General features: G+C 43.2%; 1 long non-coding RNA gene across 2 annotated transcripts; it reads right to left on the bottom strand.

Annotated features, from left to right (window-relative positions):
* Positions 1-218: 218 nt before the first annotated feature.
* On the bottom strand, positions 219-8,252 carry LOC308588793. 2 transcript variants are annotated; one of them, XR_014008892.1, is made up of 3 exons: positions 6,968-8,252; positions 3,384-3,486; positions 219-573 (listed from the first exon to the last, which is right to left on the bottom strand). It is a non-coding gene; the product is annotated as an uncharacterized lncRNA (long non-coding RNA). The 2 variants fall into 2 exon arrangements; XR_014008893.1 differs by lacking the exon at positions 6,968-8,252 and adding an exon at positions 6,370-6,829.
* Positions 8,253-8,556: the final 304 nt, after the last annotated feature.

Here is an 8,556-nt window from a genome sequence, read left to right as displayed (position 1 = left end):
CAATTAATGAGATAAGGAATTGCATTTGAGAAATATCAAAGGGAAGGGGGGATTTGGTGAAATTATTATGGGTTGGGTGCAGAGTGTTTATTGTGCTTACCTTACTCTGAGGTGGCCAAGGGATTTTGTGCAAGACTCAAGCAGTGCAAGACTCCTGGGGTTCCAGGCTTATCCAGGGTTTGATTTCCTCGGAATGAGGGACAGCAGAGACTGTGGTATCTTCTGGATATATGGTTTATTTACACATATATACAACCTGAGTCTACAATGGAGGGGTTCACGATATTAAAACCCCCAAAAGGCATTGCTTCTCCCATAGCCACAGTCTTGGGTTCAAACACAAATCAAGCATGTCTCTCCCTTTCAGGGTTCTCCTTGCAGCCCATTTAGTGGAGGGCAGACACCTCCACTATGGTTTTTGTCCTTCTACCTACCAGCCAGTTGGTCAGCATTTTTCAGCTTTCCAAAGGTGCACTGCTTCCTGAAAACTCCACAATGTCCTCAGCTAGATTTCCTGTCAGTTGGTAAGAAGAGGAGGCCGCTTATCATGTACCTGAGTGCTGTCAGGTTGTGCTATTTTTAAAAAAGAAGAATATTTTTATTTTATTTTAAAACAAATCAGTGCAGAAAGGTAAAGAAAGAATTTCCCTTATTAAAAAAAAAAAATCAGTGAGCATGCCCTTGGAGTTTTTTCAGAACAGAAAGCACCCACTGAGGAGGCTGCAGAGAGCTGGAAAGATTCATAATGAAAAGAAAAGTGCATATAGAAACCTGGGCCATCTCATAACAATAAAGTATGTGCAACCGGTGTTGGAAACTGAGATATGAAAGCTAGGAAATAAATGGCACCTTAAACCTAGGTTATGGGCACTGCAACAGAGTGTCTAGGTGTGTTTTTTTATAAAAGAATACAAAGCTGAAAATGAATGAACTGCAGCTAAAATCTTATGTGCATTTTTCACATGGTCTAGTCCTATCTGAAGACTGCAAAAAGCAAAGCCATGCTTCCCCTGTCTGCCCCCCTAATATTCTTAAGAGGGTCTCTTCTCCAGTCTTCAGAGAGTGGCTGGAAGTGGGGAGGCGGGAAAAGGGTCTCCTTTCCTTCTGGCAGTGACAGTTTTAATTTGAAATCTTAGGCACAATACTGTGCCCAGAGCTCAGAAACTGCTTGCATTAATGAAATTCCCTATCGCAAAACATGCTTAGAACAATGGGAGTTTCGAACGCTGTGTGCAACCCGGCACTCACCAAAACTATAAATAAATTATAAAACATCCTATGAGTGAGGCAGAAAATGGAAGCCTCTTTTGCAAAAGAAGAACACTTTCAAGAAACCAAGGAACTAATTTCAGCACAGCACTAGTCCAAATTTAACATGAGGATGTAAGTCAAATGGATCTGTGCACAGTATAGGATGTGATGCTATCTCAGCTGTAACTTGGACCCAAGTAGCAGAAATGCCTTGATGCTCCCACCAGGCTTGATGCTCCAAGACCGGGGGCGGGGGGTAAAATAAAACCAGCCTTTTGTGAGAAGAGCCTGGACTTCTCCTAACAACTACTTATGGCTTTCCATGGAAGACAATCTCAAATTTGGCTCCACATACTCCACATGGTGAGAATGGTCCAGACTCTGCCCAGAAATGTCTAGCAAACTTAACAGAATAGATGTTATGGGAGATACTTGTCTACCCCCAAACCACATTTCCCCCATGCATTTCCCCCATTCCCTGTAACATCTAAAGAAAGAAATGTGTGGCCTCCATGTCATTGTGCTCAGCATTTCTCTGCTTACTGCAAGCACTCGGTGAACCAGAGTGGGAGTGGAGACATGTTGAGCAAGATGTTGTCAAAGCATGAATCGCTTTCACTAGAGGTAACTGCAAGTTCCTTTGGGGAAAATGAGAATGGGCAGTAGCCATAGATTCCCAGTAATGTTTAGGGTGAAATCCAGAAGAACTGGAGAAAGGAGGGCTAACCCTCAAGAATTCTGCCCAAAAGCTTCCAGGTCTTTTGCCCAGCTGCTCCCCACTCTTGAATCCCTAAGACTTTGAACTTAGTGTCATTGCTCACAATGCAGTCACTACCTCTGACTACATGTGGCAGCTTCCCTATAGCTCTGTGCAAAACTCTCCTGGTATCTTCTAAGGATGGGGAAATCTGCCACTTTTGGTTTCTCTCAGTCTCTCATTTTTCCAATCTTAAATTTAGTTCTCCACATTTCCGCATCAATTTGCAAAATTGTTTTTGAAGTTGTCATGAAAATTCATCAGTATTTTAGTGTAAATTTCTCCTAATAAGCACAGTTTAATGCAACATTTTTGCATGTTGTTTCCATCAATATATGCATTATTGCACACATTCCAGTAGTATATGCAGCTTTGTACACATTGTTTGGTTGGAGAGATACATCACAAAATTTGTAGAAGCGAGAAATTTGAAGGATGGCTGTATTTCAGTCCAAATATTGATTTGGGAAGTTCATATTAGACTGATTTGCCTTTAAATGTGCACTGAATTAAACTCTCCCCTCTGTCCTTAGTGTCTTCTGGGATATTGTTTCATGGACAGATGTCCATGAAACATCCATTGCAAACTGCCACCATTTATTTGCCAACATAAATGGTGCCACTAGGATACCAGACAGTAATTGTTATGATGTCTGAAAACAGCTGTTACATTATATCGTTGATGCCTTCCATCATCAAGAAGCAGACTATGAGAAATGGCCTCCTTCTAGGTGGCAAGAAGACCTAATTCCTTTCTTGGTCCAACAGGAACAGGGAAGGAGAAGGAGAGAAAGAGAGAGACTCACTCAGCTGCTAAATTTGCCATCAGCAGCTCGCGAAAAGTTGGCTTGGCTGATTGCCCTGACAGAAATTGATGGGAGTCATGTGGCAGGCAGCACGGGAAGGAGCAATCCAATGCAAGGATTTATTATTATTATTATTGCTCAAGTTTGCAGTTGCTTGTGGTGTGCTATGCCAAGTGGGCTGTGGAAGCGCAAATGAAATAAAACCAAATTGAGGCACTGCGTTAAAGAGTGAGAGAGAGCAGATCCATATACTTATAAGCATATGGAGGTACTGGGGGCATGCCAGATGGTTCACCACTAATTGGGAAAGGCCTGGGTACCCTCTTATTGTGGCCATCAGAAGTAACCTCATGGTTATGAGGAGGGAACAAAGGATTAGAATGGAAGACACTCATCTGTGGATCAGAAAAGGCTCTGAGACCCTCAGGGTAATTTTAGCAGGCTGCAGTGGGTGACTGGATTCATGTGGCACAGAAAAGGACAGGCAGGGAGTGGAAAGTGGATGGCACTCTCCCAAGTACCGCCCACAAAAGCAGCTCTCTGTGACAAAAGGGGAACCACTACCTTACCTAGGCATGAATTCAAGTCTCTGCTCACTCATATATTTTCCTGATCTGACTCTGGAGCTTGTCCTTAATTTCCTTTCAGTTGAATGGGAATGTCAGTGATCTACTGCGAGAATAAATGGGGAAGGAGTTATCCTTCGATACATTTACTTTAGGAACCATCAGTATTAGTAGTTTTTAAAGTACGAGATCACACAACCTTTCTTTGTTTGCTTATGGGCTTCTGCAGCTTAACTTGAGCTCCTGAGCTATGAGAAAATGTCTTATGGGGAAACTGGCAACAATCCAGAACTATTGGATTCTGGCAGCTCCCTCACTGCGAGACGTGAAGTTACAGGGAACCAGGCAGAGGGGCTTCTCGGTGGTGGCGCCCACCCTGTGGAATGCCCTCCCATCAGATGTCAAGGAAGTAAACAACTATCTGACTTTTAGAAGACATCTGAAGGCAGCCCTGTTTAGGGAAGTTGTTAATGTTTGATGTTTTATCATGTTTTTAATATTCTGTTGGGAGCTTCCCAAAGGGGCTGGGGAAACCCAGGCAGATGGGCAGGGTATAAATAATAAAGTATCATCATCATCATCATCATCATCATCATTATTATTATTATTATTATTATTATTATTATTATTATTATCATCACATTCCCAAGGGGGGGTCTATTAGCCATGTACTGTGATATGGAAATCTCTTTCAAACTGTCAGTACTGGGTGGCAATACATAAAGCAGCCTATTTTGGTAGGAAAGCATCAACTATAGGCATCAAAATTCTGCACAGAGTGACCATATGCCCTCCTTTGCAACTCTATTTGAAGGAGTCCTGTTTTAATTTGTTTGTTCTCTGTAGGGGGAAATGGTCTACTTGGTTTTAAAGAAGAGCATAGATATGATGGGTATACAATATTGGAAACCTGGGGGAATGGAGAGAAACAATTGGATGAAGTCAACTGTAAATATAAACTTTATAAGAAAAACAGGCTCTTTGATCCAGCAGCAGCTTCTTTCAATAGGAAAAGCGAAAAGTTCCAGTTCCACTTTCTCTTAGGAGGTTTCTTTTTTTATAGAAAAGACAAGGAAGGGTGCACAAGACTTCAGGGTTCAGCACAGATGGCTGAGCAACAGCCATATTAACTGCTAACTAGGGACCTAGGTGCACCAACGGAGCCAGGAAGGCTAGTGTCCTGACTCATTGGGCCAGTAGCAGCTACAACTGCGGAATGGGTTACCTGTTAGTATGGCCTGAAGCTGTTTTCCCAAGAATGTTTCCAGCACTTAGTTCTTTTTATAGATACAGCTTTTGGGGGTATCCCCTCCCTGTTTAAAGGCAAATGGCTCTGAATGTCTCGGTACATGTTTCCCTAAGAAAACATTTCTTTTTACATTGTGGTATCTGCTTTTTTCAGATCCTATAAGCACTCTCATTGTTCTCTCTAGGTAAGTGCACAAGGCTCCTTCCTTATTGGCACTGAGCCACTAAGCAGGCCTTCCCCAACCTCTTGCTGTTTTCGACAAGTTCATTTTGATATCTTTCAATATGATTTTATACCGTTGTTTTGTTAGCTGCCTGGGAGACTTTTAATAAGAAAGCGGGTGATACTTTTTAAAATTAATGCATAAATGCATGTCCAAAGCTTTTATAACAGGGTTATTCCTTATAACAATCACAAAAGGAATGAATTTTTAAATTATACAGCAAGGGTACAATGAAATGTTAAATTCCCATTGATCATGACTTTTGCCAAAGGCGAATGACATTTATTCAGAGTTGTGTTTTGGGGGTTTTTTTATGAACTTGGCAGCCCAAGGCTAAACATATTTTTTTAGAAGTCAGTTTGCTCAGAACTGTAGCCCAAAACTCATGGAACATTTCAGTGTGCCGAGAACAAACATAAGAGCAAAAGGGGTGGGTGGAATATGGTGCAGTGGCTTTGGGTCTGAGCCCAAAGAGTGGGAGAGATGAGAGACTGTCCCCCTGTCCTTCTGCAGAAACTGGAAGTTGGTTATGGTTGTTTTGAAAGCTGTGGTCCTAACAAGAATCAATTGAAAGCAACTCCCACAAGAAATCAATGGAGCTTGTTACAACATCCAAGTGAGGAGCCTGAAAATCTAAAATCCTGTCTCAGTATGTGAGCAAAGGGATGAGGAAAATGCTTCCTGGCCTGGGATCCACTCTGCTGGCAACAGCCTTCATGTGACTGGAGCAGCCGGCCAGATCACTGCACAGAGTGATGAAAGAGTCCCAGTCCAACCGCCCCCCCTCCCAAAGGGAGCTTCAGATTACACTTCTGGTTGCATGAAGCCCATGGCTTCTTGCCAATGACCAAGTAGCTATCACAGCCCTGATGGATGACGGCATCCGCCACCTGAGCCAATTTCCACTGGCAGCGCCACAGACCCAGCTTTCATCACCCATCAAGACATCTGTTGGTGTCCACTGGGGGCTCCAAGTCTCTGTTACAGTAGGGGATATTTTTACAGCTGAGTGGTAGGACTGGGATAGGTGAGAGAGGAAGGTTGAAGCAAAAGCTCAAGAAACTTTGCTCAAGAGGAAGGGAGGTAAGATACCCCCCACAACTTCATGGAAACTTGGGAGCCAATAATGAAAATGCTGACAGATGAGATCACTTCATTAGTATGCATTTTACCCATAATACCTTTCTGCACCCACCCACAGGTACTAGGCTGTAAAGTACAGTGGTACCTCGGATTGAGAACTTAATACATTCTGGAGGTCCATTCTTAACCTGAAACTGTTCTTAACCTGAGGTACCACTTTAGCTAATGGGGCCTCCTGCTGCCGCCGCGCCATTGCCACGCGATTTCTCTTCTTATCCTGAAGCAAAGTTCTTAACGCGAGGTACTATTTCTGGGTTAGCAGAGTCTATAAGGTGAAGCGTCTGTAACCCGAGGTACCACTGTACCATGGGCCTAATCCACCCAGAGTCAAGGACTTTCAAGCTCTTTTGATTTTTCACGAGAGTGTTAAATACCTTTGACAATCGATACTGAGGCTGCCTTGGTGGCTACTAGTGCTTTTCCCCAGCTCCAGCTAGTTCACTAGTTCTAGACCCTTTGAACAAAGATGACTTGGCTATGACATTGCATGCTGTGGTAACTGGATTATTGCAATGCTCTCTGTGTGCCTTGAGGATGACTCAGCAACTTCAATTGGTCAAAAATGCAATGCCCAGATTACAGGCTGGGGTTTCAATTAGGACTCCTATAACCCCTGTTTTAATACAACTGCCATTTGTCAGCTGATTTCCTTGCTCAGCTGAAGGTGCTCATGCTAGTGGTTACAACCCTAAATTACTTAGACTCTAAATATCTGAATGACTGCTTCCTTCTTGGATGTTAAGAATAGCAGAGTAGTTTGTGAGGTTGGCTTGGGAGAGGGCAGCCTGTGACTGTAGACTGTTTTTAAACTGTTTTAAGGCTGTTTTTTTAATATTGCTGCAACCTACCCTGTGACCTGCTGGTGAAGGGCAGGTAATAAATTGGATGGTGATGATTATAATTTTTTTAAAAAATATGTCATTGACAGTGCAATCCCATGCATTTCTACGCTTTGAGTTCAATGAAACTTACTCCAAGGTAGGTTGATATAAGATTGCAGGCTAATTCTCCATTAATGAGACTTCAGAGTGCTTAGCCTTATGTGGGTCATGCCATTTCTTTCTGGCTTACGTATAAGAAAGACATGATTCTCAGTTAACCTCTCACCTCCTACTAAATTGTTCAGCAAAAATAAAGAAATCTGAGGAGCTACTGATGACATCTGTTGTAACATAGATGTTTGAATCTTGTCTCCTGGCTATTTGAAACTGGGCAGCCTAATCCGCAAAACAGATCTGCTTTAAGACCTTGGGAGTGGGGCTTTGATTTAACACAGGTGCCTGCATGGCAACCACCATGTTTGCTTTGAAAAAGTCCTCTTGTTTTTAGTGAGACTCACTTCTGACTAAACGGAATTTGGTGCAACCTGCAAATCTCAGTCATGAGCTAGTAAAACAACTAAGTACATTAGCTAGTGGAGACCACTAATATGAGGAGAGCAAGGGACCGAGTAGGAGAGCAGAAAGAATCAAGTTTTTGATTCAACCTGGTGCAGGCCAGGTTGCATGGGTCAGGTCCTTTAAATTTACTCTACACACCACCACTAACTCATCTAATGAGTTGTTCTTTAAAAATCCCCCCCCTCCATGTGAACTGACCCAGACCCTGAAATCATCATTGGAGGCCTTTTTTCATGCACCTCCTCTGCAAAAGCTACAGAGGGTGGCAACACAAGAATAGGCCTTTTCTGTGGTGGCTCCCTGCTTGTGAAATGCTCTCCCCAAGGAGGCTTGCCTGGTGCCTTTATTACACTTCTTTAGGCACTGGGCAAAAACATTTATCTGGATAATTCAGTTGGTAAATCAAGACACTCTTAATCTCAGGGTTGGGGGTTCAAACCCTATGTTGGCCAAACAATTCCTACATTGTAAGTGGTTGGACAAGATGATCCTTGTGGTCCCTTCCAACGTTACAATTCTGTGGTTCTATCATTCTAGGGCTGCCATACGTCTGGAATTTCCCAGACATAGCCAGCAATTAACCATCTGGCAACCCATACTGGCAGTGTCATTTCTGGCAATTTCCCTTAAAAACAGCTCAAAAACTTTTTTTGCAAAAACCTAGAAAAAACTCAACAATTTTTCTGTCTGGATTGAAATATGGCAACTCTATATAATTCTTCCGGGCCCGTGGCTAATTAAACATTCTATGGCCTTTTAAAGGGACGCGGGTGACGCTGTGGGTTAAACCACAGAGCCTAGGACTTGCTGATCAGAAGGTCGGTGGTTCGAATCCCTGCAACAGGGTCAACTCCCATCGCTCTGTCCCTTCTCCTGCCAACCTAGCAGTTCAAAAGCACATCAAAGTGCAAGTAGATAAACAAGTTCCCAGCGGGAAGGTAAATGGCATTTCCATGCGCTGCTCTGGTTCGCCAGAAGCAGCTTAGTCATACTGGCCACATGACCCAGAAGCTGTACACCGGCTCCCTTGGCCGATAAAGCGAGATGAGCGCCGCAACCCCAGAGTCGGCCACAACTGGACCTAATGGTCAGGGGTCCCTTTACCTTTTACCAAGGCCTTTTAAACTGTGGGTGGGTTGGGTTATTGTTTTTGTTTATTAT

The sequence above is a fragment of the Podarcis bocagei genome (assembly GCF_964188305.1).
Source record: "Podarcis bocagei genome assembly, chromosome: 1".
In the NCBI taxonomy this organism is placed as follows: domain Eukaryota; kingdom Metazoa; phylum Chordata; class Lepidosauria; order Squamata; family Lacertidae; genus Podarcis; species Podarcis bocagei.
The sequence above is the reverse complement of the archived record's forward strand: the minus strand, read 5'-3'. Positions and strand labels throughout refer to the sequence as shown.